Genomic DNA, 7,028 nt, shown 5'->3' on the forward strand with positions numbered 1-7,028 from the left:
TATAATAAAAGTGCAGATGTTTGCATAAAATTTATGAGGAACTAGGGTTGAACATTTTTTTTTAGGGTGGAACTTTTAGTAGAATTGTTTCACATTTCTCAACTAAATTTCTTCCTGAATTGCTGAAATAAGCCATATGTGCAATTTTCACATCCTCTTCAACAGACCCCCAAAACTGCATATTTACATAACTAATATTTTCATCTTAGTGTTTGCGTGCTGATTTAAAGTACATCTTTGGTCTTTCAGCCCATTCGGTCAACATGTTCGTCTATCTGCTACTCCTCACAGTAATCATAGGTTTTTTCTTTGTGTCTTGAATTAGCCCACAGGTTTCTACAATTCTAATATCTCACACTTAAAATATTAAGAAATTATGATAGAAGTTGTGTATGTATGACATAGTAATAATCTGATTGTGTTTGTACTTAAGGCGACTGTCGAGGCTCAAAGAGTTCCAGGTCTACAGAAGACTGATTCATGTTTGTGCAAAATAAACAGCTCTATCTTGACTTTCCCCGCTCTACGGTTTGTGGAAAACATAAAACAGGTCCAGACCTGTAAGGAGAATCTGAATGAATTTGAGGAAAAGGTATCAGTTAAGCTTCTTTATAACAGCTGCAACTAATTGGAGACTGCAATGATTTTAGATGTTGTTCATTTAAATTGAGAAGGATCTTGAATTAAGGCACTATCAATTAACTACTTCCAGTTGAGGAGCACAGATGCAGAACTGCCATTGATGGGAGCCAATCTTCAGGACATCACGGCCTGTCTGAAAGTATTTAATTACCTTCACACAAGTGGACTGTACAACGCCCTCCACCTGCAACAGCTGAACCAGGAACTCACAGAAATCCATCAAATTGTTAATGAAACACATATGCAGAACCCCAACAAAGAGACCAGATCCATACCAAATGATTTCCGAAGTAAGTACATTACTATTTGTGAGTTTTTTTAGGATATAGAAATATAATTGCTTTCAAATGCCATTTAAGGTCCAAAAAAGGTTCTCACCAACTAAGAAAATGCTTAAACTGTGTTACTAGAATTACAGGCACGTGTCATGAGCACATTATGACCAGAATAAATTCACCAAGTGTCACCAAGCTCAATTCTATCAGCAAGTCCTATATTTCTGGTGCTTGGGGTCGTGATGCCCTTCTAACCAACAAGGAATGTTATTGGGAACACTGTCTGGTAAGTGGACACAAGCATGGCAAAACAATCAGGGTGTACAACTTCAACTGGTCTTGTTAATTTCCCAAAGCAGGTATATAGATGATCAGAGACTTTTACTTATGGCAACCAAGAGAGCAACTCTCAAAAAATTAAATTCATAAACAACTGTATATGAGACAGAGGTACAAATAAACATGCAATTCCCAAAAATGTGAGAATTGACATCAAACAATGAACATTTGTCTTTTTCAAGTCTGCAATATAGAGTACAAAGCTTATAATGAAACCAATGCAACTTATATCACTATCAGACATGACTAAAAATCTGATGAAAATTAATATATAATTAATTAACTTAATGGGCCTATCATACACCTGGCGCAATGTGACGACAGGCGCAAAGCAAGTGTTTTTTGCTAGTTTCAGTCCAACGTAGTTATCATTTTCATGTCCAATGCCCACTTTGCTATGGTATCAATCAAAGAGAATCCCACCAGCAAGAAGATTACGGCAGTTTATATAGGAGAGGAGGAGCATGGCAAAGCATTCTACTCATGTTACAAGGTAAAGCAAGATCTGCCAAAATCATGTGCTTATTAGTTTGTTGGTTACTCAATATGTCATGGGGCTATAATATTCAGATGTTTGTCTAGCTGTCCCTAAGTTTCATTTCCACTTTTCTTATATTTGGACATGATTCAGACACACACTGACTTAGGACCATGCAAGGTTTGAGGACATTTAGGTTTTAAAAGCATATAAATGTTATTCCTGCAAGGAAAAAGAAATGTTAGTTATGATTAATTAAAAATTCCATCACAGCGCGCACACACACACACACACACACACACACGTTCGTTTTTGTGAATTGTGGGGACATTTCATATCGTAATGGTTTTTATACTGTCCAAGCTGTATTTTCTATTGCCCTACACCAACCCTACACCTAAACCTAACCATCACAGGAAACTGTGCACAGTTTTACTAATAAAATAAAAATAAAAACTCTGTTTGATTTATAAGCATTTTGAAAAATGGGGACATGAGGTAATGTCCTCATAAGTCACCCTCTCCTTGTAATACCTATGTCATACCCATGTCATTATACACATTTGTGTCCTGAATGATATGTCACAAACACACACACACAAATAACTGGCAAACACAACATGAGATGGACACAGTGCTTATGTTTGGAAAGTCTAGTTTCTTACTGAATACTGTGCAGAATAAAATTTAAACTACCTGCTATTCTTTAAAACGTGTATGAGGCATTATTCCATGATCAATAATTCAAGAGGCTGTGTTTGTTGTACTTTTGGCACTTAGATTAAATTATTCTAAGAACAGATGTTCAAAATTACAGCTGTAATAAACTGTGGTTCATTAATAACTGGTATTTCTCTCTATTTCTCTGTATGTGTGTTGGACTGCAGACCCGTTACTCCAGCTGGTTTCTCTCCAGAAGGCGTCAGGCTGCTGGGAGCTGGACGCCACACTGGCTGATGTGTTTGGGAAGACGGAGGATGAGCTGACCAATCAGAAACCAGCACAGGTGAGAGATGTGATGAAATAATAAGACAGCGATGATTGTGTCCAGTGTCCAGTAACAAATGCAGTGGATGATGGTTTGTACACAGGTGGATGGGTCAGTATGGGCCACTCTCCTGGCTCTGATCTGGTTATACGGCTGTAAAATAGAGCAGCAGATCGAGTGGCAGTTTGTGGCCATGAAGGCAGCGTCATACAATTTTAAATCTGTGAAAAGTTGTGAAAACAACAACAAAACGTTGTGCTTTTGTAATTAAAGAAAGGTGCAAAAGGTGCGATTTCTGTCGTCTTTCTATGAACTTGAGTGCCAAAAAAAAAAAGAACGAAACTCCATGTAAACTTTCCTCACAGACATGAACAATATATCTAATAGAAAAAGAAATTTCTACTTTTAATTGAACCAATTCAAATGAAAAACAACAAATACTGTATTCTCAGGTTATGTAATTAATATTAAACTAGAATAGTCTACTACTGTGGAGATGAGTCAGCATCGACGATTTCTTCTCTGCGGCCGAAAATACAGAAAACACAAGTTTATCAATTAATTATTAGTCGAGGGCAGCACTAATATTAATTATGAAAACGTTTTTTTTTATTTCCTCTGTAATTCAGATTAAAGAATCCTGCATTGTGTCTTTGTTAAGGATGCTGGTGTAAAGAGACGAGGCAGATACGGATTTCCACAATCGTAAGAGACTTTAATAGAAACAAGGGCAGGAACACCAAACGCAAACATAACACAACAGAGAACGGACGAGGAGTGAAGGGAGTGAGTGCAATATATGGGGAGTGCTGACAATAGAGTCCAGGTGCAGGTGATGAGTGACGATGAGGAGCTGACGAGGGAAGTGAGTGCAGGTGTGGAGAACAGAAGGATCTTGGGAAATAGAGTCCAGGGGAACACGGGATCTGTAACAGTACCTCCCCCTCCCGGTAGGCGCGTCCTCGCGCCGTAGATGTAACAACCGGGAGGGGGGCGGGCGCCCTGGAGACCTCAAACCGGAGCAGGGGGAGGAGTAGACTGGAGTGGAGGTCTCCAGGGCAGGCTCAAAAGCCATGGCGGGTCAGGAGCCGTGGGCAGCCATGGCGGGTCAGGAGCCGTGGGCAGCCATGGCGGGTCAGGAGCCGTGGGCAGCCATGGCGGGTCAGGAGCCGTGGGCAGCCATGGCGGGTCAGGAGCCGTGGGCAGCCATGGCGGGTCAGGAGCCGTGGGCAGCCATGGCGGGTCAGGAGCCGTGGGCAGCCATGCAGGGTCAGGGGCCGAGGGCAGCCATGCAGGGTCAGGGGCCGAAGGCAGCCATGCAGGGTCAGGGGCCGAAGGCAGCCATGCAGGGTCAGGGGCCGAAGCCTTCGAGGCGTTGAGCCCAGGCGGCGGTGAGGGACCGGCGGGTGATGGCCGAACTGTAGGCTCCGCCGACCGAAGCGCAGCCGGGGCTCCAGAAGGCCGCAGTGGAAGCAGGAGGACAGCCAACAAAACGAACACCGGGGGGAGTGAGGAGGCCAACTGGAACTGAGGGACGGAGTGACGGAGCGGAGACGGAGGATTGTAGTCCAGAGGGGAGGGCAGGCCGACGAGTGAACAACGTGTGAGTGGAGGCAGGATGGATACTGGTGAAGCAGGTGGACTGATAGACAACGGTGGAGCAGAGGGAGGTTGGAGCCGGGGTGAAGGTAATCGCCCAGAGGTCCGAGGTGGAGATCTGGGCGAGGGGGCTTGAGGTGAAGGTTCAGTGAAGAAACACATGGGAGGCGGGAGAGGGAGGCAGGGAGGGAACACAGTCCTTACAAAGTTCATAACAAAGGGCTCGGTGGTGGCAGGAGCGGCAGGCTCGGCGGCGGCGGCGGCTGGAGCGGCAGGCTCGGCGGCGGCGGCGGCTGGAGCGGCAGGCTCGGCGGCGGCGGCGGCTGGAGCGGCAGGCTCGGCGGCGGCGGCGGCTGGAGCGGCAGGCTCGGCGGCGGCGGCGGCTGGAGCGGCAGGCTCGGCTGGAGCGGCAGGCTCGGCGGCGGCGGCGGCTGGAGCGGCAGGCTCGGCGGCGGCGGCGGCTGGAGCGGCAGGCTCGTAGGCGGAGACTGGGGAACTCTGCTCGGCGGCGGAGACTGGAGAACTCTGCTCGGCGGCGGAGACTGGAGAACTCTGCTCGGCGGCGGAGACTGGAGAACTCTGCTCGGCGGCGGAGACTGGAGAACTCTGCTCGGCGGCGGAGACTGGAGAACTCTGCTCGGCGGCGGAGACTGGAGAACTCTGCTCGGCGGCGGAGACTGGAGAACTCTGCTCGGCGGCGGAGACTGGAGAACTCTGCTCGGCGGCGGAGACTGGAGAACTCTGCTCGGCGGCGGAGACTGGAGAACTCTGCTCGGCGGCGGAGACTGGAGAACTCTGCTCGGCGGCGGAGACTGGAGAACTCTGCTCGGCGGCGGAGACTGGAGAACTCTGCTCGGCGGCGGAGACTGGAGAACTCTGCTCGGCGGCGGAGACTGGAGAACTCTGCTCGGCGGCGGAGACTGGAGAACTCTGCTCGGCGGCGGAGACTGGAGAACTCTGCTCGGCGGCGGAGACTGGAGAACTCTGCTCGGCGGCGGAGACTGGAGAACTCTGCTCGGCGGCGGAGACTGGAGAACTTGGCTCGAGCTGGCTCTGTGGGGACTGGAGCTGGCTCTGGAGACACTGGAGCGGGCTCTGGAGACACTGGAGCGGGCTCTGGAGACACTGGAGCGGGCTCTGGAGACACTGGAGCGGGCTCTGGAGACACTGGAGCGGGCTCTGGAGACACTGGAGCGGGCTCTGGAGACACTGGAGCGGGCTCTGGAGACACTGGAGCGGGCTCTGGAGATACTGGAGCGGGCTCTGGAGATACTGGAGCGGGCTCTGGAGATACTGGAGCGGGCTCTGGAGATACTGGAGCGGGCTCTGGAGATACTGGAGCGGGCTCAGTGAAGGCTGGAAAGGGCTCAGCGGCAGGTCTTTTCCTCCTCCTCCGCTTTCCGGACCCAGCAGGAGAGTGTGGGCCCAGCGTGGGGCAGGAAGGACGTTCACTGGAGGGGTAAGCGGAGGAATACGGAGGCTGACTAACTGGCCCAGCCGACCGTGTTTCTGGACGGACTGGAGACCAACACTCATCCACATAGAATTTGGAATTATTCAAAAACAAAATAAAATTGATAGTTTCACTTAAGGAGAGACGATAATCAGGTTCATGGAGACGGAGAGTGTTGTCATCCAGACCGTCCAAAAACAGGGCGATTAAATTAGCATCGGGCCAGTCAGTCAGATAAGCCAGCTCAACGAACTCCTCCACATACCTCTCCAGTGAACGACCAACCTGAAGAAGCCCGATGAGGCGATCGCCAGCAGAAAGGTGAGTGAGAGGCGTTGGAGGAGCGGTAGCCAGGGAGCCGGGGAGTGTCTCCATATTTCTTGACTGTGGAAATCCGGTCGATTTAGGTCCGTTCTTCTGTTAAGGATGCTGGTGTAAAGAGACGAGGCAGATACGGATTTCCACAATCGTAAGAGACTTTAATAGAAACAAGGGCAGGAACACCAAACGCAAACATAACACAACAGAGAACGGACGAGGAGTGAAGGGAGTGAGTGCAATATATGGGGAGTGCTGACAATAGAGTCCAGGTGCAGGTGATGAGTGACGATGAGGAGCTGACGAGGGAAGTGAGTGCAGGTGTGGAGAACAGAAGGATCTTGGGAAATAGAGTCCAGGGGAACACGGGATCTGTAACAGTCTTGTAATGTCCTAACCAGTGTGTAACCATGACTATAATGTCACAGGTATCATGTGACAATGTTACACATGTTAGTTAAATAATGTGCTTTTTTTTTTTTTTCAAAAATAAAAATAAAAAATAAAGCTATTTTTACTTTGCCTTCATAATATTGTTACTGTTCAAATTCACATAATTTGAGATATGCGTTGGAAGTTATTAAGGGTTAAGGCTTCTTTACATGCAGGCTGATATCTGACAGTGAATTGATTAATGCTGCTTTGTTCAAAATGTTGGAACAATTCTAATCTATTTTATCTTAATTTGACAAACCTGTTGTTTCATTTGTCTGAAGTAGTGCAGTGGAGAAGATGTTGGTATGATTTGAGCTGCTTATCTAGACATCATTTAGTCATCTTCACACTCCACAATATGGATCATGTTCCCACTATCAGAAGCAAAATTATGCTGCCTCGAAAGATTTGTATCCTTCTCAAGTAATGTAATCCCATAATACATTGCAATGCAATTTTTTATTTTAAATATAACTATATCTGTCTGATTAATGAAAAACT

The sequence above is a fragment of the Chanodichthys erythropterus genome, chromosome 24 (genome assembly GCF_024489055.1).
Source record: "Chanodichthys erythropterus isolate Z2021 chromosome 24, ASM2448905v1, whole genome shotgun sequence".
NCBI classification, from domain to species: Eukaryota; Metazoa; Chordata; class Actinopteri; order Cypriniformes; family Xenocyprididae; genus Chanodichthys; species Chanodichthys erythropterus.